This window comes from Nipponia nippon, unplaced genomic scaffold (genome assembly GCF_047370975.1).
Source record: "Nipponia nippon isolate SJK-2023a ecotype South Korea unplaced genomic scaffold, ASM4737097v1 scaffold_3, whole genome shotgun sequence".
Taxonomy (NCBI): domain Eukaryota; kingdom Metazoa; phylum Chordata; class Aves; order Pelecaniformes; family Threskiornithidae; genus Nipponia; species Nipponia nippon.
In genome coordinates, this window is record NW_028262347.1 from 32478981 (window position 1) to 32503624 (window position 24644).

The window sequence follows — 24644 nt, forward strand, 5'->3', positions numbered from 1 at the left end:
AAAACTACAATCAGGTAAAAGAAAATTAACATATGATAAGTTACTTGCAAAAATGCTATGTTAGAAGAAGGTAATTTAGGCAGCAGAGCAAGGCACTTAGGAGTTAGAAAGCATCTGTTGTGGTTGCCCATGCAGTGAGAGTGAGTAGGCAGAAATGTTGTTCTCCAGCGGGCCAGGGCTCTGCTCCTCTGCAGGAGCTGTGCCTCCTTCCCCTGGAAAGTCGGAGAAGCTCCCCCAGAGGGGATTATGCTGGGGAAGGAGGAGAGAGGAGGTGGCCCAGTGCTTGGGGCGATGGTTTAGGCAAGGTGTGCCTCATTGGGTCGTTTTGTCTCCAGCTTGAGCGCCTCCAGACTGCTGCCTGTCTGTTCTGCTTCTGGAGCTGGGGTTGGACTGGGAGAGTGTGCTGATGGGTTTGCAGGCTCGCAGTCTGATGGGGAAAACCTACTTTGGGTTTTTACCAGTGCTACCTCTGTAGTGTTCCTGGAAAGATCACGGACAGTAGGAATCTGTGTGTTCTACATATTGTAATTTTTTTTTCTTTTATATGGGGAAAACATTTGCTAAAGCAGCTTCCTGACATCCGAATTTAATAAAAAGAGAAAGAAAAAGAATAAGGAAGGAATAAGCTCTGAGCATGCATTACAAATTGCTTAAAGGATGGGAACTAAAGTTAGACAGCTGATGTAAAATTCAATTAGCGTCTAAACCAACCATTTAATTTACAATTTTCCAACAATGTGAGGTGAATTTATGTGTGCTTTTGACTGGTGTCTTTCTCGCGTGGCACTTACGATTTTTCAGGTATGTCTTTGACATTACTACCCAAACTGTAACTTAAGAGGACAAAAAAGGAAGATTTCTTAAATACTGCTCTGTTTCTGTTTTCAAGCCACAAAGCTGGATCTCTCATCCAGTGTTTTGTACCATTTTTGTGTTGGTCATATCTCCTGTATTGTACTCAAGCTATATTCTTGCCAGCACTATGAAACTATGTTCTTGCTTATTGTTTGTGTAGGTGAAGGAATACTCATTCTGGCTTCTGTTCTTTAGTAATGCCTAGACAGGGCAAAAGTTTGCTTTACCTTTTTTTTTTTTTTTGAAAGATATGGAAGAATTTTTATACATTTTTGAATACAGTTTCTCGTTCACTGTAATTTTTGAGCTTTTTATTAGCTTCATTTTCTATCATAAGTGGTAAGAGCAAGTTGAACTTTTGAGCTATTATGGTAGCAGACTACAGAAAGAGCTAAGCTACATAATCTTTTTTGCAGTTTTCAAGTGGGTTTTTTTTGTGAAGGACTTGTGGGAAAGGCCATATGTGTCGGAACATGAAAACAGATACTTAAAAGGATTAGGTGAAAACGCAGAGGAAGGCTTTATGGAAAGGAGGCAAATTATCACTAACAGCTCTGACAGAAGGTACTGAAAAATGTCAGAAGTCCTTACCGTTCTGAGTCGGAGCTTAAATCGGAATGCAATTCATGCCTTTAGAAATGCTTCCTTTAATGGTTGGTACTAAGGTCATTTTTTTAGTGTGACAAACTAGCGTATTGATTTTCAATTGAACCTTAGTATCTCTAGATAGATAACAGCTTTGTATCTCTTTGGAGCTTGGAAAATCTATGCTACTTAACATGCAGAAAAAGCACTGCATTTTGTATTTATGCAGGATTTTGCATACTGTATTCTCATCCAGAAGCCTTTCTTAAGTAGATAATAGATATACAAGTTTCTTTCCAACATAAATAAATTAATCATCTTTCAGTTTGGTGAAGTTCTCACTTTGCCCATCTTTCTTTTCCATGAGTGATGTTTTACGTGACATCCTCCTCCTATAATGTCCTCCACAATGAATTCCAATACATCCTCATTAACCACCACCCCACTTATTTTATGGACCACCCCTGTAAAATGTCTGTAAAATGTCCATAAACATCCACAAATGTCCACATAATGTCCATTGAGTTCATTTAGTCCGAGACTTTGGGCTCCATCTGTGATGGTGGTCACTCAGGACAGGAGAGGTGGTGTGTTACGTGGAGTTATTGGGCACCAAAGCCAGCTCAGGTTGGGTCACTGCTGCACTTGCACTGCTTCTTGTAAGGCTTCTTCTCCATTGGTTCAGGTGGTTCCTGGTATGGTAATTCCTATAACATGCAACTCAGATCATGGGTTACAACAATTTAAAGGTATTTCCATTACAATCTCCACCCCTGGCCCCTTTGGGCCAGGATTAATATTGCAAGGAACTCCTCCCCTTGCTCCTAGCCTGGCTAGCAGTAAGGGGTTCTTGCTATAGTAATTCCCATAACATGCAACTCAAATCCCAGGTTACAACAATTTAAAGGTATTTCCATTACAATCTCCACCCCTGGCCCCTTTGGACCAGACCATTGGGCTTAACACTGCAATGGACTCCTCCCCTTGCCCCTGCTCCGGCTTGGACTTATCCACAGACTGCAGTCCCTTAGGTGTTTACCTGCTCCAAGCGGAGCCTTGTCTATGAGCCACAGTCTCTCCAGGGGTATACCTGCTGCGGCATGGATTTATCCACAGCCACAGTCACTTAGAGGTGCACCTGTTCCCACATGGCCTTCTCCATGGGCCACAATGCTTTCAGAGATATACCTGCTCCAGCGTGGCCTTGCCCGCAGCCACAGTCTCTTCAGAAGTAAACTTGCTCCACCGTGGCCTTACCCGCAGCCACAGTCTCTTCAGAAGTAAGCTTGTTCCACCATGGCCTTACCCATGGCCACACGCTTTGAGGTGCTCCAGCATGACCTCATGCACAGCCACTGATGCCTCAAGGTGTACCTGCTGCAGCATGGACTTATCCACAGCCACAGATGCTTCGAGGTGTACCTTCTCCAGCGTGGACTTATCCTTGGGCCACAATCCCTTCAAGAGGTATATCTGCTGCGGCACAGACATAACCATGGCCACAGATGCTTCGAGACATACCTGCTCTGGCATGGGCTTATCCACGTCCACAGACGCTTCGGTGTCCTGCTCCCACATGGACTCATCCACAGGTCACAGTCCCTTCGACTCGAGTTCACACTGGAGTTCCAGCCTGTCCAGTACAGCAGCACAGAAACAGCAGCGATGCCCTGGCCATCTGCCAGCCCAGGCGCATGGCTATTGCTGTTATCAAAATGTTCCCAGGCACAGCAGAGTAAGATGATAAGCAGTTCAGCAAGCAGCAAAAGCAAAAAGCAGCCACTAACGAGCACTAGACTCTAATATACAGTAAGGCAAGCAAGCCCCATGGCAAGTACAGAAGCCTGCCGATTAATACCTAAACAGCAATACCTGCTATAACTTCGATCTAGCACATTCCAATTAAATCTGTCGTTATCTCGAACCCTTCGAGCCCCACGTTGGGCGCCAAAAAGGACTGTCGTGGTTTAACCCCAGCCAGCAACTAGGCACCACACAGCCGCTCACTCACTCCCCCCGGTGGGATGGGGAGAGAATCAGAAGAGTAAAAGTGAGAAAACTCATGGGCTGAGATAAAGACAGTTTAATGGGTAAAGCAAAAGCCGCGCGCACAAGCAAAGCAAAGCAAGGAATTCATTCACTACTTCCCGTCGGCAGGCAGGTGTTCAGCCATCCCCAGGAAAGCAGGGCTCCATCACGCGTAACGGTTACTTGGGAAGACAAACGCCATCACACCCAATGTCCCCCCCTTCCTTCTTCTTCCCCCAGCTTATATACTGAGCATGACGTCATATGGTATGGAATAGCCCTTTGGCCGGTCTGGGTCAGCTGTCCTAGCTATGCTCCCTCCCAGCTTCTTGTGCACCTGGCAGAGCACAAGAAGCTGAAAAGTCCTTGACTAGTGTAAACTCTGCTCAGCAAGAACCAAAACATCAGTGCGTTATCAACATTATTCTCATCCTAAATCCAAAACACAGCGCTCTACCAGCTACTAAGAAGAAAACTAACTCTATCCCAGCTGAAACCAGGACAATATGTGTAATAAGTATTACAAAAAAGCTTTTCTTGGAGCAGAGATTAATTTAGAATGACCCTTTTTTGCCATTGCTGTGCACATCCAGTGCCTGGTGCTGAACTGATGGGCCCTTCTGATTAGCAAAGACTGAAAGTGGCTTTTTCAAGAGCTACTCACGATGGCTTAGGCATTATTGAGTTCAGTAATCTTTCTCCATCACAGCTCTTTCTCTTGCCTCACGCTGTGAGTGAGGCTGAAGAAGTGAATTTAGATCTGCAAAGATGCTCTAAAATTCTCTGTGGTTTTCTATAAATTTTCATGTATGTAGATTCAAGCAAATTACTTCATTATCTTTTACAGCCCACTGTGAATGGGAAAAGTGGGATAAAACTGAAAAAATATCTTATGCCTGTCTTCATTATGTTATGAGCTGAAATCATCAAATCACGTTTTTCTAACACCTGATGCAATATTGTCTCTATGTTCTCGTAAAATGAAAAAATCAGGTGGAAGTACCACCGCTTTCCCGGCTGACTCAGTGACTCAATTCAGGTGCAAATAGATACAAATAATGACATTTCCAGTGTCATTGCTTAAGTATGAAAGAGGAGTATACTGTGAAGGTTCCCAGAGTCGTCTGTGGAAGACGGCTTATTTTGTCACCAGGAGTGAATCCTGCTGGAGCATCTCCCTCCGCCGCTGTGCCCGTGGCAAGCAGGGAGGTGCGGAGCGGCAAGCGGTCTGCGTAGCGTGCCCTGCCACCCGGGAGCGAGGCAAGGCATCCCCCGGGACGTCGCTGAGCTCCAGGCCTGGGTGCTGCCTGGGCACAGTCAAACTGCCAGTACTTGCCTGGTTTGTTGAAAGGGGTTTTTAATAGGTGTCAACAAATTCTCTTTCTGGAGGATAAAAGGCAGAAAAATACTCACGTTTATAGGCCTGTTTCCCTTATATTTGTGGGCTACAGGCTTACAGAGCTCTTTCACTTTTAGACCTCTCTGCATCTGTGTTTACTTTTACTGGTGTGTTTTTTTCTCTCTCGTTTAAGTCATGTAAAGTACAGCAGAGCAAGAATCCTTCATCCCGTTTCCTATGTTCTGTCCATAAGCATCCAGTGCTTGCCATTGTCCAGGTCAATATACCGAGCCAGAAGGAGCCCTCCTCTCGCCCTGTGTCTGTGTGTACTGTATGCTTCAGCAGATTAGTTTAAAAATTATGATGGGCCTACTCTAACTGTATAAGCAAGAAACATTTATATTCTTTTCTAAACTTGCAAGGATAAACATTTTTAATTTGCATTTTCCCAGACCATTCCTGGATATTTCGTCTTTTCCCCTAATAACAGCACCAATCTAGATACTCCGTGTTTTGTTTTAAATCAAAATGACACAGTTCTATGCCCCGTAGTTTTTCTGTAGTCCCTCTGCATTTCACACCTGGAAAATGCATTTCTAGTTCCCTGATATCCATAGTCTGTCTTTTTATGTTAGCAGCTGCCTCAGTTTGACAGGCTTTTCCATAAAACATAGGTTACTGTCGCAGGAGAAGAGTCAGAGATCACTCGGACAGGTCTGATCTAGTAGTTAATTTATTGAGTTTTAATCAGTAAATTTAGGTGTGTAAAATATTTAATAAGTACAGTGCATTGATGGTCAGTACTATTTGCTACACTTAAAGTTAGTATCAGATACAAAGATTATCATTGAAGCTTACTGTACGTATCTTAAATGTTACATGCATGCAAAAAATGTTAAATGCATGCAAAAAATGTGACTTGCCAAGCCATCGATGCCTGGTGCCAGGTCAGGGATCTCTCAGCCTGGAGGGGTAACCTGGAGCAGCGTTCCTGCTCAAGGGGAGATCACCACCGTGCAGCCAGCTGCTGCGGAGGGAGAGCTCAATGGACCCTGATGGCTGCAGAGATTTATAGCGTAAAGTGGTTGATTTGTACTCCCATTTTCTGCTGTGTTAATGCAGTTTCAGATGCTTACCAGCCCAGTCTCCAGCCAAACTGGTTTTTTTTGGGTTTGGTGCTGAGTTCTCACTGATAACTTCACACAATAGGATTAACTTTGGTTAGGCCTCCTTGCTGAGCATCTGCCTGGACCAAACTTCAGTTAGTTCAAACAGGAGGATTGCATCTGTCACAGTTACTAAAGGTAGAGTTAAAACTTCCAGAGGTGAAATCTGTTAGTTTATGTAGCCAGCTTCTGAAGTGAGTACCTATTACATGATGTGTTTGGGTTGTGCTAGATCTTGGAAGTGTTTGAAAAATTCCAAGTAGTGCTAGTGTACTGTAGTTCCTACCTTGGATCCACTGATCCAGATGTATAGTGGGTATCGCACCTAAACTGCCAAGAGAGGAAATGAAGATTTGGAGGTAGCTTAACAGTATCTACAGCTGTGAATCAGAGAAGGTTTGGGAAGAAGAAATGAAAGCAGAACCTGAGTAAAGATTTTTGAATCATTCTGGAAGGGCACGCCAAATGGATGGAGACAAATATAAAGAGAGATTAGAAGAGATGCTCTCAAGGGAAGAACGAAATGTGTTAGAGAAAGCAGGAGTTTGGTGATGGTATACCAGCGTGTATCTGAGCAGGCATCTCAGTGTAGTTTCCTGCAGGAGAGAGCTCTAGGATCAAGTTTTTGTGATAAGGTATTAAAGACTTTAAAAATAGCTAAGTGTGCACCCAAGCTTATTTTTAAAGCCAGTCTCTAATAGCTTGCATATCACGTAATCAGGAAAATTAAAACTATACAAGCACACTCTGCTTTTAGTTTAATTTTGGTAGGGTTTTATTAATATGTCTTATCTTTATGCAAGAAAGTGACTAACTAGAAATCCACATGTTTATGAATTGCAGAAAACATCTGGGAAAAGCTAATTATAAGAGAATGTTATGAAAGTATGCATAACGAATTCTAACAGAACTGGTATTTGAAAAATTGAGAGTTGAGCAAACAACTGAACCCTGTCTTTATTCAATTCTAGATACTGCCTCTGGATCTGCATTGAAAAAGAACCCACCATATTAGAGGTTGGTGATTTCTCCTTTTTCAGTTCTTATATCCAGTTTTAAAATAATTATTTATTACCATGTTTAAGCAATGAAGTGAAAGATATGAGCTTCTTATTAACCAATTATTAGTCCCAGTGCAATAGAAAAAGCGGTAAAAACGTTGTTAATTCAGAAATTTATGCTGAACTAATGCACAGAAGCAGTGTTGTGCTTTTGACCTCCTCGATGGGATTAGTTTTTAAATGTTAGCTATATTGAAATAAAACATTTTAGCATTAGGTCTACTGGCAAGGGGTTTTGATTCAAATACTTCTCTGTTTTGAATTGATACTTGATATGTATATCTGTCAGTTCCTATTTGAAGGTTGGAGTAGTCTGTACTTCTGAGACGGTATCTGCCATGAAAGCCACACCAAATGAGCTTTTTGTATATATAATATAGCAGCATAGGACCCAATCTGTATTTTTGTTGACTGTTCAGAAATGACCTTCTGGGTTCTACAATGCATATATGTTTGAAACATGTAAGGTGGTACCTGGTGATCAGGTTAGAGCAGGCTAAAGGCCTTTCTGACCTGGCTCTGTATACACATATTGCTGGGCAATTGGAAGCCCATAGCTCACTGATGGCTGTATTCACTATATGAAGGCGGACTAACTTTGGGCTACGTGTAAAGTCATGTAACACTGCAATAAGCCACATTTCATGCCTCTGATGAAGCTAGACTGGTAGGATGGACAGAAATAACAGAGGCAGCTCAGCTGCACATAGTGATTTCTAATCCATCTAGCTGCATATAGGAGTATGCTTAGATTTTCATTAGGGGTATGCAGGCACTATTTTTTCCCCCTGAAGATCACTCAAAGATTGCATGAAGTTAATGTATATTCCTAAGACTATCATTCCAGTAAGAACATAACCAAGAGACATTTTAATACAATTTTAGAAACAGTTTTCGGTATATGGTTTGAAATGCTTGAAATGAAATCCACTGTTCTGTTGTAGAACAGGACCAGAGGAAATCACGGCTCCTAATGGCAAAACATGGTTCCTTTGCTTAAAGTTATTTAGCACTGACATGTTTAACTTCTGCATCTTTTACCTTCTATAACTTCATTAATTTTCTGCTGCTGGACAAGGAAGGCATCAGCTCAAACTAGTGCTATAGTGAATCCTGTAGGTACCTGCCTCTAGCCCAAATCCTTCTGGGAGTCTGAACCCTGGTGTCTATGATATATTGACAAACTGTTTTGTTGAATATCTGTGTAGTACTGAACCTAAGGGATCTGTGCAATATAAGCAAATAACAGTAATTCTTCTGATGCATTGTGGGTTTTTTTTCTGAAATACCTCCTTGCGTTTCTATTTTACATATTGCTTCAGTTAATTTTAGTTTAATGAACAAACTAATGTAGATCAGACTTAATTTTGTAGTCATTGTTAGCTAACCTGTCTGAAAAATAGCCCCAAATCTCTGTTTTTAATGTTTAATTCATTCTTATAGAGTCAAATATTTGTCTGGCTGTTTTGTCTGTTTCCAAATTACAATGACATGACTTTTTATATACTATATCATTTGGTGCTAGTGAAATGGCATATGCTGTAGGCATGATTTTAGTCCAAATATTTTCTACCCTTAGAAATACTGTTTTTCAGATAATGTCTTTGGACCTTTATTTATCACGTAATCTCTGGAGAGAGCTAACTCTTCTGTTCAGCTGGTTTTATTTATGTTCTAGAAAGCCAATTTCTACACTAACAAAGACATAAGTGCAGCTTATTAGTAGTTATTTGTGATTCCAGTTGCCTGATCAGAGTTCCTGGAAGTCACTGGGTGTCTTTCCATTTGGATGACGAGTATGGGATAAAGCTCACTTACACCTTCCTGAGTATGGGACACTATTGCACTGTGCTTAGCGTCATACCAGACCAGTTCTTGTCCTTACAGAAACCGTGCTTAGGCTCTTATTTTGATTTACAGGTATAAGTGAAGCTTCTTCTCAGACAGATCTGACAGAGCTAGTAGCTGGCCTTGAGTGGCGATCCGGGAGGAGAGTGTGCTTCTCAAACCTGTAAAAATGCACGCTGCTGCAAGCAGACTTTCGTAGTGGTTCTGTCCTCTGCACTTATAAATACACCTTGTTATATCTTTTCTTCCTTGGGACAGGTGTTCATGAGACAGATCTTTCATTCCTGAAACCTGTTTTGTGTCTGAGATGAGGTCCATCAAATCATTCTCATGCACCTTTTCTGTTTGAGAAAGATTTTATCCACCTTTGTTGCACTGTTCCTTATACTTTATTTTCCATGTACCTGTCATACTTTCCTTACCCATAACCCCATAATTGGCATGGCGGATGCTATTACTCTCCTATTAGAGAACGACCATTGCCCTGCTTATTGTTCTGTACGAATGAGCTTGTGGTCCCAGGAGCAGCTGGATATACCTGATGCTTTTTTGTTCTCATTCAAAATGGCCACAACCTCATGCTGTTTCTAATTTATAACTGCCATCAGTAAAGATGAATATTACTTTTATTCTTTGGCTGAAAAAAAAAAAGGCAAAATGAAGGACAAAGGTCCTTATGGAGGAGTGGGAGGTAGAAGTGCAGGAGTCTGCACTTGCCTGCAGTTACCGATAGCATTGCTTATTTTCCTGCTGGGACAGGGCACCTGCCTGCGAGTCCATCAGGTAGTGTGTGGGTCTGTGCAGCTGCAGCAAGCCCACAGGTCAGGTGTAATGTCTTATGTGCAATTCCTCATCCAGTACTTTTCCCTGGGGAAGGAAGCAGCTGGGAGTAAGCTGCCTGTGCTCCCGTACAGCGCTCTCCTGAGCTCCTAGGACATGGAGAGGGAGCAGGCCACATGCTAAGCGTATAGCTCTGATCACCATCTTTCGACAGTGCCTGTCACGTAAAATGACAGGCTGGGAGGAGGGCAGCGCAGCTGTAATGCGACATTGCAGGCTCCCTTTTACTCTCTGACCTTATGGGATTAGACAGCCTCATGTAGGATTTGCCAGTTGTTCGTGTCTGGTTCAGGACGGGGAGAGATGCTGAGCCGTGCTGAGCTGCAGCAGAGGAGTGCTCTCTGGTAGGGCTTGGCACTTAGAAGGACACTGTTTGGCTGCAGGCAAGCAGCACAAGGTGCCTGTTGTGTGCCTCTGCCACAGTCTGATTCAAAGACATGATTCTGTGGTATGATCAGGCACAATGACTGTCATCTATTTGAAGAGAAAGTTGAGAGACAAGTATATTATCTGGCGGGTATTCAGCAGGAGTAATGGTGGTGTGTTAATTATTGCATAAGTTGTAGCATCTCATCTAACAAAGCTCTTTGAAGTATGCTATAAGCTAATTAAATATCCAGACATTCAAAAGTAATGCTTTCTATATATTGTTCTATTTCTGCGATGCAATGCAGAATTTCCATTAAAATTAAGCATTGCAATGCCCCAAAGTCTGAAAGAGTTAGATCTGTGTTTGGAAATAACTGTTGCTTCAGACTAAATACTTCTCAACAATCTGGCAGAATTCAATTTGAATATGTTTGAATGAGCAGAAGCAGTTCAAATCAACGTTTTTCTGGAAAGGCCTTCATAGGATCCATTCTGCTTATTATACATTAATTTCTATAACTATGCAGCTGCCTTTTATATTGGAGGCATTATTTTCAAATCACTGAAGTATTTTAATAGTGATGCTCTTGGTAAAGGCATAAACAAAGTACAAAGGCCAGTCTGTTTTCCACATAGTAGATTGTTGTTGAAGAGTTTGTGCCAGCCAGTACAGAGTGTGCAATCGTGTCTTACTCCTCTCAAGAGAGATGAATTACTCAACTGCCTCGGCTCCTGCTGCTCCACATTCTTATCCTTGAGCTGTATTGTTGGAGTGGTCTGCTCCTCTTCATGGAGCAGCCAGTGTAACTGGCAGAAATATAAATGCATAGCATCGTCCGCGTGAAAAGTCTTCACCTGTGAGCTGGTTTGGATATGCACCAGCTTTCCCAACAGTGTAGTTAGTTGTGCTTTTGAGATTTTTTTTTTTTTTGAAAGAAAACCAACAGATTTTTTTCAAACAATAGCACTACGCACAGCAGTATCTATTAAAACCGCTGCAAATTTGCAGAGACTGTGTTATTGATCGATACGCTGATACACTGCAACAGCCCAGGTAATTTATCTTGCCATTTTTCTGTTCAGAAAATTTTGTTCCAAGGTTGTAATTTCCTCTGGTGCTTGACACAATGGGGACTGTGAAAAGGCAAGGTATGTCCAACTAAGATGACTTGATTCAAGTGTATTTCTGTCTTCAACTCATTTTACTGTGATCATTTTACTGGTAGCACTGTGTGCCTTAAACAATTAATCTTTCTTTTTAAAGTTTGTGTTTGCAGTTATGTACATGTTTTAGTATGGTTACCACTGCGGTTTCTTAACATGCCTCAGTACTGTTACACCCACCTCGGGGTTAAAATGTGACTGGCGTGCCACTGAAAGGCACCTCCCGAATGCCACTGCCACTGGCGATAAAACCCTTTGACTTTGGTAGGAACAGTATTGAAGCATATACGTAGCTATTGCGAAGCATTGAATAGGATCATTATCAAATCAGCAGCAAATACTGAGGGTCAAGCATAGATATTTCCTAATTGGGGGTGCGCAAAGAAGTCTTAGCTAGACTGGGTCACGAAAGCCAGTAGCCTTGGAGGAAACACAGTAACTGGAGTGACAGAGACTGTGTGCACAAGTCCCCAAAATAACCCATAGCCCTTCATTTGCGAAGGGAAATTAAGCTGGTATTTTGCTCAAAAGAACTGCTTGTTGCATCCACAACATAATTTATTGCCTATTAGGAGCGGGATCCCTGCAGATGCTCAGAACGCTTCCCTGTTTACCTGTCAGCACTCTGCACTCCCTAGGCAGGGCCAGCGGGAGGAAGGTTATCCAGATGTTTGTTTAGCCAACTGCTGGTATTGATGCTGGGGTTCAGTCATGGATATCACCTCTTTTTCTTGAGGACGGAAGGGTCTGTGTCAGGCACTTACACCACAGGTGTGCTGAAAGCTATTTTAATCAAGGCAAGATATTATGGCACTCATTTTTATGTGTTGCCGGCTTTCACAGGTAAGTAAGAAGAGATTCATATGGCTGAAAACAGAGTGTACCAAATGGCCTTGCAGGACTCTGACATCTTGAATATGTGACTTTTCACCTTGCATCAAGAACAGTGTATGTTGTTCATTAAAAAGAGACTAACTGCAAAAAATTGCTTACTGGACCTTCTGAGAATTATGCAAAGCAGTAGTTATTCATAGATTTTAAGACACAAAAGCAATCCCTAGACAATGCAAACCACAGAACCTTTCCCCGATTGTTGTGGTTTAACCCCAGCCAGCAACTAAGCACCACCCAGCCGCTCGCTCGCTACCCCTCCCCGGTGGAATGGGGGAGAGAATCAGAAGAGTAAAAGTAAGAAAACTCGGTAGGTTGAGATAAAGACAGTTTAATAGGTAAAGCAAAAGCCGCGCATGCAGGCAAAGCAAACAAGGAATTCATTCACTGCTTCCCATAGGCAGGCAGATGTTCAGCCATCTCCAGGAAAGCAGGGCTCCATCATGCGTAACGGTTACCTGGGAAGACAAAACGCCATAATCCTGAACGTCCCCCCCTTCCTTCTTCTTCTCCCAGCTTTACAGGCTGACCAGGACATCATATGTTATGGAATAGCCCTTTGGTCCGTTGGGGCCAGCTGTCCTGGCTGTGTCCCTTCCCAGCTTCTTGTGCACCCCCAGCCCACTCGCTGGTGGGGTGGTGTGAGAAGCAGAAAAGGCCTTGGCTCTGTGTAAGCCCTGCGCAGCAGTAACAAGAACATCCCTGTGTTATCAACACTGTTTTCAGCCGAAACCTAAAACATAGCCCCATACTAGCTACTGTGAAGAAAGTTAACTCTATCCCAGCCCAAACCAGCACACCAATACAAATATTAATTTGAACTGCATGGGGTTTTTTTAAAGATGTCTCAGTAAGATGCTCCAGTTGTTGATACTTGCACTATTAAAAATGCTCATTAACTATGAAGGGACTCTAGATTAAGAGATCAGAGATTAATGTTTACACTACAGACTTTTTTAATGATAGGCTGGATGACTCCCACCCTGTGTTAAAATATATATAAAAATGAAATAAATTAAACATTAAAACATTATAGATAGTATAAAATCTGTTATTGTCTGCCAGTATTTGTGGAATGTGCTATTTCTTCTTAGATTTCTTTTGGATAAACCATATAGGCTGAAGTTCTTTAGGTCTTGCCTGAGGCAAGTTTCACAAATGTGACTATGTAACTTCTCTAGAAATTTTTCTTTAAACATCCTTTTGAGATGTTGATTCAAGGACTAAATGCAGAATACTAGTAATGACTTCACTAATGTAATGTACGGGTGCTAATTATACCAAATACAAAAGCATAACTTACATATTAATTCTAAGGATAATTAGGTATTAGGATATAATTCTCCTGCTTATCTCTTCAGGGATGGCTAAAACTTCACAACAGAAGTGCACGTTCAGCTGGTTTCCTGGTCCTTGCTGAGTTCACTTCAGAGCTTTCTGGGATACAGCTGTCTATTTTATAAATAAGATTTCATGCTAATTCTTTAAAATAATACCATTCTAAAATTGAAAAGGATGGCAGAAACATCTTTCTTTGTAACTGAGAGCTGGGTAAAAATTTGAGCGAAATATGTATTATAAATGATTCACTAGTGCCTACCTGATTTTGCAGATGGGGTATAACAAATTGCTTTGTTACATGTGCTCTGCTAATCCTGAATCACGGTAATTTAAACAGCAGTGTTGCTAACTGTTCCTTATCTCTTTTTTTCTGTCATCTGCATACATCTATATGTCTATACATACATATATTCATGCATATACATGACGAAGGTACATTTTAATTGTATTGGTCTCTTCTGGGTGATACCCATTTTAGTTACTCTAGTGGATACAATAGGTTTGGTGTTTTTATTTTCCTCTATCCAGAATAAGCTTCAGAGATTCTCAATAATGCCTTCTAAAGTATTTTGCTAATATGTAGTGTATGTTGGCTACTGTTCTAACCGTTGAAAGTTTCTTAAAAACTTATGAGCATCTCCTTTTAAGTGCAGAGCATTGCAAATGCCAAAACAGCATTAAGATTTCAGTGATGAGTTCTGCAAATTAGATTAGGAATCACTGTGCTGCTGCTGAAGTAACATGGAAAAATCTAATATTAGTTTGAATAATGGTGTTATGAGTTCAGCTTCTGGATGCCCATCGGGTGTGGACAGGAGAGAGGCCATCTGCTGTCTACTCTGCGCTGTTCTCCTGGTGAGAAGAGCTGTGTTGGCAGCTGATGGGAAAGCAGTGAGTCAGTTTTGGCAGCAGCCAGGTTGGCTGTTTGTTCTCCCAGGAGATCAGCTGTGGGGTAGCTAATGGATCGGAAAGGTGGCTTCCACAGCTGTAGGTGAGACTTGTGTTAGCTGGATCATCTGATGTTCTTGATAGACTTGAGCCTGCCATCACCAGACACTCTAACTGCAGAGCATTTCTGGAGAGCTGGACATACTTTTCATCTGAGTAGTGGCAAGGAAATCTGCTTGGCCGAAGAAATGTTGTTAGAAGTGGTCTTTTCTCTGCAGAAGCATGAGGGGTGGTGGCCTGCAGGGACTGCTTGTTTTTACTAAAGATAGCTTCATCTTGAAACTTAAATTTATTTCTAGAGCTCTGTCAAAAATAGATAGTCAAAGTATGAAATTGTGTAGATGATGTATGTATAATGCTGTGGGATACAAACTGATCTAGATGGTACCAAGTGTTTCCTATCTCTATTTTTCTGTTGGGTTTTTGCGTTTCATGCTTCTTCTTTCCATAATACCCCATTTTTCTTAGCCCATTTTTCTCTCTCTCACTGTTTCCTTCCTTCTGGAGTAATTTCTTCCACTGAAATCCAGTGCTTATTAACCTGACATTAGAAACAGGATTTTAGGCAGGATCTTTCTTGTCTCTCCCACCAGCAGTTATTTTCTTCTCTTAGGCTTGCCTAAAGAAGGCAAAGATGACTGAAGGTATGAGCTCTTTCACCACATCTGCCCCTTACAGTTCTTATGGGTTCCTACCAGCCTGTTCATAACCCTGGCAAAAAAAAAAAAAAAAAAAAGCCTAATGCAGTAATCCTACTGGAACAGGTTGCCCAGAGAGGTGGTAGATGCCCCATCCCTGGAAACATTCAAGGTCAGGTTGGACGGGTATCTGAGCAACCTGATCGAGTTGAAGATGTCCCTGCCAATTGCAGGGGATTGGACTAGATGACCTTTTGTCATGGTTTAACCCCAGCTGGCAACCAAGCCCCACACAGCCACTCGCTCACTACCCTCTGGTGGGATGGGGGAGAGAATCAGAAGAGTAAGTGTAAGAAAACTCGCAGGTTGAGATAAAGACAGTTTAATAGATAAAGCAAAAGCCACGTGCATGCAAGCAAAGCGGAGCAAGGAATTCATTCACTACTTCCCATGGGCAGGCAGGTGTTCAGCCATCTCCAGGAAAGCAGGGCTCCATCACGCGTAACGGTTACTTGGGAAGACAAATGCCAGCACTCTGAACGTCCCCTCGCCTTCCTTCTTCTTCCCCCAGTTTATATACTGAGCACAATGTCATATGGTATGGAATAGCCCTGTGGCCAGTCTGGGTCAGCTGTCCTGGCTGTGCCCCCTCCCAGCTTCTTGTGCACCGGGCAGAGCATGAGAATCTGGAAAGTCCTTGACTGGTATAAACACTACTGAGCAACAACTAGAACATCAGTGTGTCTCAGCATTATTCTCATCCTAAACCCAAACCACAGCACTATGCCAGCTACTAGGAAGAAAATTAACTTTATCCCAGCCAAAACCAGCACACCTTTAAAGGTCCCTTCCAGCCCAAACTATTCTATGATTCTATAATTCTGTGATTCTGTAAGCAGTAAGTAATTTTCCTGGGTAAAAAAATTACGGGCGTGAAGGACTGATGGTGACAAGCCCACCAGCTACCCCATCTCTCTACCAGGTCAGCACAGGGAAAAAAAAATGGCAGCAGATGCCAGCACATTGCTTTATGGCCACAGACCAGATGATTGCATCTTGAAAATGTTCCTTCTTCTGTTTCATGACAGAGCTTGAAGATGAAAATATTCTTCTAAATGAAAATATTCTTCTATAGCCACAACACGCATTAGAGTTAATAAAGAATTGAATCTTAAATTAAAAAGTAATAGAAAACTGGAACAATGGTGTATGTTTCATTTTGTGGTGGTTAAGGAGTTACAGCTTTATTTGTCTTTCAAATATATTTTGAAGTTCAAACTCAGGTGAAAGCTGTGGCTTATAATTGAAGTCTACCTCCTGCTTAGGCTATTGAACTCTGCTCCCTTTTGTGGCTGTGTGCACGTCTTACGTACGTTCCGGGTGTGTATGCATTTTTGTGCCTGCAGCACTACTTCACAAAATTCCTTTTACCAGGTTTTGTAGTGAAATTCAGCTGAGCAGTATTGAACCAACTGGTCGCATTCTTGTGTGGAGAAGCCCTTGAAGAGTAGTATGTATGGTATTGAGGTTTCAGGCCTATTGTTAAAAAATTTCAAGTATTAAAGTGACACATCGACTTAGGTGCTTTAGTAGACCACGTGTGAGTTATTAAAGAGTATGTTACTGAGCTACATTAGCTTGCTGTCAGTTACTCCCCTTCTGACTACCAATTTTCACAAAAATTGTTTTGAGGATCATATTTAAGGTGTGGGAAGCCACCTGTGTATTTCTGAACTCTCTTCCCCTTCTTTTGTAGAACGGTGGAAAACCATACTTCTCAAAGTGAGTGATGTTTGTGCAGGCTGGGAATATGTCTGTGTGAATTCGGAGTCGGTTCTGTGAGCAGCATCTTTATCACAACCTCTGTTTTGACAGGAGGCTTTCATTTAGCTTTGTATATTCATTTCATAAGAGGCATTTGCATGTAATAGCCAAACTGCATCTGGAAAATTGTGACAGGAGCAATCACACTGTGGATGACTTTACGGGTAAAACAAGCAGCTGGTTGCCAGCAATATTGCTCAACTCTGAACAACGCCTCTCAGAGTGGGGCTGGGAAGGGGAACGTGGAAATTTCCCACGAGGAGCGCAGGGACCAGAAGGGCGTCAGAGAGTTTTTCAGAGTTTTTCCCTGACTGGAAGCCGACTGCAGCAAACAAGGAGAGTTGTCTGTCTTAAGTGCTCAAACCAAACCCTGGACTAGTTAGAAAAGAATAAACAGTCGTGTGAGTTTTAGGAAGAAAATATTTAAGCAACTCTGGGTCTTAAAGAGCAGGATTTCAGAGGCTTGTGATTTAGGTCAAAGTCAGCCCACCCTTGGGGAAGACATGGAAGAGCCAGCAGTAGGGTGGGCGAGACGACAATCCTGCTTGGCCTTTTCTTTCAATGCAGAGTAAAACTAAAGCTTGTTTATATTCATGATAAAATTTAAGAAAGAAGTAAAACCCGTGAAGAGACTTATAACTGAGTAGCTAATAACATGGCTCTTGGCAGCTGGCTCGTCAACCACTCCAGCTCTTTACTCTGCCTGGTTTAGGCAGGGTCCTGGGGCTGTGTTCAGATGTAGCTGTGGTAGAAACCACCATGCTCAGCCTCGGAGGTGTGTGAGGATCAGAAGTATCTCATCACCCATTTAGATTGGTTTCTATTTTGATGAGGGCCTACAGTTAAAAAAAAAAAAAAAAACGAAAATCAATACAATTCAAAGACTTTTTGGATTTTATTTCACACTTTATAAATAGTTACATACACATATTTATTATTATTATTATTTATTATACCTCAATAAATTTAATAAGCTGCTGAAATATTCATAGAGCTTGTGTTGCCAGCAGCACTAATGTAATAGAGTTTAATGTGGTGTAACATTTTACTGTTTCCTAAGGAAACAAGGATTGTGCAGTCACTTTCTGTCTGTCAGTCCTCTGTGCCAGGTTTTGAACTGCTGATCTAGCTCCCACAACATAGGAAGGAAGTCTTCTGCGAGTCTTTAAGATAATTAAGTTCTTACAAGTTTCATGATAGCTGTGGCTCAATAAAGAGGAAAAACCCAAATCAGTGCCCTACTATGCGGAAAGCTATTATATATTCTCCTTGGCAGCAATCAACATATACATACCTCTAGGCTAAGCACAGCAGGTGCTGTCTCCTGCCCAGAAGAGATGTCAGGAAGTACATGTGGTGGGAGAGAAGCTGAAATTATTTTGGTTAAGGGGTGTGAGAGAAGTAGGACTCAAACCTGTAGGAAATCGTGTTTCGTTACATCTGTCAGTCACAGAACAACTCATTAATTTTTTTTTTTTCATTTCACCATTCATATTTCAGTTTTCAAGTAATGTAATTACTGAATTCACCAAATACGCAGTTTTAGAGATAAGATGCCTCTGAGATGAGAATGAGTGGGAAATTGAGAGTCTTTACACATTATGCTTAATGCAGCTGAAGCTATTTTGCTTCACACTTTATCTTTAGAATTATTAGCTGTGAGCTACTTTTCGGTTTTGTTCTCTGACGCTAGTCTGACTTGCAGCTTCAGAAATCTTTTTTGCTGGTCTTTGAAGAGATTTGCATTAGTGTGCACTAAAATATGATAAGCATGTAACTCCAGAAGACCATTTAAAAAAAATCAGATTTCAGGATGGAGTTACAGTGAATTTAAATAGTTATTGGTATTACTCCAAAAGCTAGTAATTCATGTTCTTATTTCCATTAATATCAATATATTTATATCAATATATTTACTTACTGTATTGTGATAAAAGGATTTGAGTACTATAAATAATTTCTACAACAAAGCATAAAATTACTTCAGAAGTCTTGCTTTTATAAAGCCTTGAATGGCCGTGGGCATCAAACTAACCAGAACAAAGAGAAGTGGAAAACAAAAATCAAATATTGTGCCTTCTGCAGGCTGAACAAAACGGCCTTTCAGAGTGCTGTGAAGTTTGCTAAATTTGGCTTCTGACAGGCAGTCAGAGATGCAGGTTCCCAACGTGGGGAGACACGACTGCCACTGGCCTGCTCTTGTCCTCCTCAGTCACCGGTGTGCCAGACAGCTCAGCAGATGGCTTGTGGTAGGGTGCGAGACACAGAGAAACTGGTATTGCACCTAAACTGGGATTAGCTTTAATAAAGAAGTAGAGCAAAGAAGATGACCTAGGAGCAAAAGCAAAGGTAAATGATTCGGCAGCATAAAGGCAGTCAAATTTGAGCATTGTCAAGCGGAAGGAAAGATAAAATGAGAAGATTAATTTGAGCAGTAGTGTGCATTGCTTTCTTTCAGCAGCAATCATTGCAGAGATCTAGAGATCATGTTAAACAACTCAGGAAAAATATTTGTTCAATATACAATAAAAATAAACATTTGAGTCATATAAAGAATGGAACTGGTTAGACAGTACCTTCTTGCTTGGATATGTTTAGTTCTTCTTCAAAAATATGAATAGGTAGACATTTTGGAGAAATGTTTTGACACACAGGCTAATTATTTTTCAAAGTAATTAGTTGATTAGGACAGTTCATTTTGCAGATGAAATACTTCCAAGGAAGATATAACTGGAGAACTACAATATAGTTGACAGAAGTTGACCATGTGTATAAAGTTCCACTTATTCTTTCAAATAATACTAAAAAAGAAGTGACATAGTAATAGAATTATGAAAAAAATAATTTAAAAATAATAAAAGGAAGCATATATTACTTAATAAATTATTTACTGAAGTCATCACCACAGTATATTATATCCAAAGAGGTTAATAAAATGATTATTCCCTGAGAGAGGGTAAAAGGGATATATTTCTTTGTGTTTAAGAGCATAAGCTTAGAAAAGGTTGAGGACAAAGGTGTTCATGAAGGAAATCCAAACATTTTTCTCTTTAGTCTCCTACTTGCTGCTCTTGAATAGGATATTGGAGTAGATTAAGCTAAGATCTGGATGCCCGCAGTATGCGTGCCATCAGTGCTACACCCCAAAATCCTGATCTTGGGACGCGTGCACACTCCAACAGCCCACATCTGCTAGCCTTTTATGTTAGAGGATCTCCTTAAATACAACACAGCTTCTTTCCAGCCTTCATTTGAAAGGAAACTGGTGCACCTCGAGAGGAGTGAGGGAGAAGAAAAGGCGGTAAAGAGGAGTTATCATACAGGTCTCATCTCAAATCAGGACATAGCTGGCGTGTGGCATATAATGTCAGCATAGTCATGAAATATGGAAAATCCTACGTGTGATCTTATTGCTGCAACACTTGTCTTTCATAACATCCGTTCCATCCTCAGTTCTTGCTATCCTACTCTGTTAATTTGTAGCTTGTATTGTACGAGCCGGCCTATGCAATGCCATGGTATATTAGTGATGTCTGATATGTTTGTGCCACCGGTGCAGATGTGGGAAGGACTGTTAAACATAATTGCGGTGCAGTGACCACATCAGGTACTGCTCTCTCCCAGCAGGCTGGGCACAGCTCTACTGCTGTTGCTTCCAGAGCTAGCCGAGTATCTCTGCACAATCCTGCACCGCATGGCATATATAGGTAAACTTTATAATCTAGACCGTCACCCTATTTTTCTTTGTAAAGCGTTCACCTCAAGTTTGGGAGCTATGTAGAAGTGCATATAATTAATGAAATGTTCTCCAGTGGTGGCGTGGGGATTTTTTGCTTTTTATTCCATTTGGTTTCTGAAACCTCTAGGATTAACCTTCAGCCTGAATGAGTCAGGCAATCCATTTACGTTCCACCAGCAGTGAACTGTCTTTTCAGTAACTCAAATATAATTTGTTTTAATACAGTTAATGATATATGCAATCATATTTTCTGGTGCTGAGCTATATTTCATAGAGTTGAAACGTCATGTAACACGTAAATGACAAAATGGCATTTACATCTTTTCATCTAGTTTCTGACTCCTGAATATGATGTCCTTTTATTATAGTTGTTTTGCATGCTCCATGTAGGTAGAGGGAGGTGGTATGATTTGAGATTAAAGGTTGTAAGTATGTAATGTTGAAACCCACAGACATTATTTTAGGAACACTAATAATCTAAGTATAAAGGTAGTTGTGAAGGCTAGTTATAAATGTGTGTTATGTAAATGGGCAGTGGATGGAGAGGTGGGAAACCGGCGTCTCTGAATGCTGTGTGCACTGCAGTAGAACCTGGTGTTTGCTGACTACGTAGGGAAAGGATTTGGTAGGTTACATTATAAAAGTCTGGAATATGGACAGAGAATTTGAAATGTGAAACTCCTCATCTTATGTTTTATTCCTCATTGTGCTGAATTAATTAATTTAGAAGGAAAAATCTCTGTCTAGCATAGGGCAGGTGACAGACAAGAGGCGTAAGCAGAGGTTTTATTATCAGATACTGGTGATGATTTTATTGGACTCTACACATAAAATGAAATACTTTAAATATATATACAGAGAATAATATTGATCTGAAATAAGAGCAAAAATAAAAAAGTAAAAGGCGAGCATGTTCAGATGTTGTAGAAAAAAAAGACAGCAAATTATTCATGTTGTTCTCAAAAGCTGCTGACGATCAATTTATTTGGGGTCTTCAGAATTCATTCTGCTGCAGCTAAATCCAGATTAAATTATATTACAGAAATTCAAAGACAGTCTTCCTTGTCCACTACTGTTTTCATAGTGGTTGGAAAAAAAAAAAGGAAGATACCTGCTTCCAAAAAGCCTTGTCTACATTTCAGGCTGAATACCATGATTGTTTCTTTAAATTTTCAATGTGCTGAAGAAAGTCTTTGCTCAAAAGAGAACAAATTTCCATAGGGGACTCCGAAGAGGTACACTGCTTCTTTTAAGCAGATGGGTAGGGAGCTTTTTGGAGTCTTGACAAGCTGTGACAAGGTCACAGCCTTAGAGGCGGCCTCTCTGCATCAGGTAAGATAAAAGGGACTGGAGCCAGATGCAGGCAGGATCCCTTCCAGAAAGATTACAGAGTCTTGGCAGTCCATAACTACTGTGATCGGCTCCTACCTGCTCCAAAGGCAAACATCGCCAAGATGTTTAATAAAATGTGTTCCTGTGTTTCTTCCTTTTCTTCTACAAATTGCAACTGAACACCCAGATACCTAGCCCAGGTCTTTGTCTCTGAAGGAGCTTGTGCAACTGCTTATTGAAGAATGTGAGTAAAGAAGAAAATGGGTTTCAAAATCAGATGTGGAAGACCTGGTTCAGGGTTTGGGTTCTGGTCAGACACTTGAATCTTGGCCTTACATACAAGATACAAATTTTGTGACCATCTGTCTATTTGTTATATATTCATTTTAAGTGTGGGTGGGTCTGCAATGGATTTCCCCCCCCCCCCCCCCCAAATTAGCTCCTATAAAAGTTCTTCTTTTACTTGGTAGTTTCTCAGAAGAAAGTAGCTCCTTGCAAAATGTATAATAATGGTGTAATATTGAGGCAAAGTTCTGGCAGGATTTCATGGTTTACTTTTATAATGCTTCTACTTGATTTTCCCATTATAGGCTTAACAGAGCCAAGATTATCTTAACCTAAGTGTGTCAGTCCTGTTCAAATCCAGTTGGTTATTTTCATGATGAAAACTAACATTTTTAAGTGCTTTGCTGGATCAGGGCCCAGATGATTGTTACCTATTTCAAATGATTGTTTTAAAGCTTCTTTGATCATCATAATAATGGAATTATACCAATAATTATTAATGAATAGTATTACTTTGTAAATTCCCCTGTGAATCTAACTGCATACGGGAATTAGAGCCTCAGTTCCAGTATTTCATAAATGTGCCTTAGCAATCTTAATGCAATTTATTTACTTTCTTGCCTACTGATAATACATTTATTACCATTTCTGGTAAAGAGACAGCCTTTGTGATTTGGAGGTGGACTGTTTTGATCACATGGGATTAGATAATGAATCTTTAAAACTGCCCCTGTTGAGGAAAACAAGACAGTCTGAGTTGATTTTTAAAAACTACCTTTTGAAAAGGTAAAATCTCTTCCTTTTCAAATCTAGAAAGAAAAGCAGCAGAGACTGAGAAGTTAGGGACCTAACCAAGGACCCTGGCTCAAGGTCTTTTTTTCAGTAAAAATGAGAATTTGAGAATAAGAATTACTTTAGTAAGTGACAAAGCCAAGGCTTGGTCATTTTGACAACCTTTTCGTACTTTTTTTGCGAGCATTTTTACAGCGCTTAGAGGTGAATGTTGAAGAAAAATTGTAGCACTAACCCCCTTGATCCCTCCTGGTGACTTACGCATCGTTGATTCTTGCGTCTCCGTTGTGATGAACGTGCTGGGGAAGAACCTCGGCAGAGATACTGCAGGTGTCCATTGCTGTCAGGGGTGATTTTGAATGCTGAAGCAGTCCAGGACAGGTCTCCTTCTGCTTGTGTACAGCTGCATATAAATATAATGAAATGGTAATTGGTAGTCTTTTTTTAAATTTTATTTTAATAAACTCACTATTAGGAGAATTGCAGTGAAACTTATGCATGTCGGCAGCCAGGACAACTCATCTCTTTTCCTCATCCAGTTGGGTGACGTGGAGCTGAAGCCCTTTCTCCTAGCAGCAGCTTCTGATAAAGCCCAAGGCTTGGGTGCCTGCTGTGTCTGTGCTTGCCACAGGTCTGATCACGAACCCCACACTTTACCTCCCTGTACCGGCACTGCTCCCAGTGCAGTGCTGATCGGTGTCCCAGAGGAGAAGCTCGATACCATGGCTGAAGGGAAGCCAGGAATGACATGGAGAACGTTAACTGGAGTCACATGGGAAGTAAATGGCGTGTGTTGTAGCACCAGGCATAGATTGAAGTGGCCAGCAAATAGGGAACCACAAAAGTCAGAGATGCTACAAGATTTATTTTCTTTTTTTGCATAAGAATGAATTTTCAAAGGAAAAACCAGGAAAGTAACCTGGTTTGGTTGAAGGGCAAAGGCTACCACAGAGCAATGTTCCAACTATTTGTACCTATATGTCCAAACAGGTTTTTAAAGTATTCTTCCAAAATTAACAGGGTAGGTACTTTCCAGACACTTTGTAGCACTACACAGAGAGTCACAGAAGCCACATTTTCTCCAGTTTGTCTCTGGTGGTTTTGGTCTCTGGTCTTCCTCCTGTTGTGACAAATAAAATCTTGTTCTGTGCCATCTTTCTGACAAGTCCAACACTGCAGAGCACATGATACTGTTTATTGGTTTCCTCTAATAGCAGTTTCATGCTTTTTTTCTTGGATGAGACTATATATCGAACTAAACAAGCCATCAAGCATACTTATGTCTTGAGAAGCATTCCTTGCTAACAAAAAGATGGACTAAGAAGTCAGAGGCTTTTTTTGGAATCCATGTATGTGATGAGCTTGTGTTTGTTTGAAGAACTGAGGTAACAGAGCTTTATCTTTTTCCTATCTGATAGCATACTCAAATGCACCAAAGGGGATTTATAAGTTGCGTTTCATTAGGATACAAATGAATAAACTGGAACGAGTATCTCATTACATAGGAAAAACTGTAGGTAAAACACATTTGTTGTGCTTTAACCCCAGTTGGCAACTAAGCGCCACACAGCCGCTTGCTCACCTTCCCCCTCACCCCGG

The 24644-nt window shown here is 41.0% G+C and overlaps 1 protein-coding gene across 1 annotated transcript in view; it reads left to right on the top strand.

Moving 5' to 3' along the window:
* The window catches only part of CNTN1 (contactin 1), a 270079-nt gene that overhangs the window by 71971 nt on the left and 173464 nt on the right, over positions 1 to 24644 (top strand). The window contains exon 2 of the mRNA XM_087766507.1: positions 6945 to 6990. The gene's annotated coding sequence lies outside the window, so the exon portion shown is untranslated. The remainder of the gene's footprint in view (positions 1 to 6944; positions 6991 to 24644) is intronic.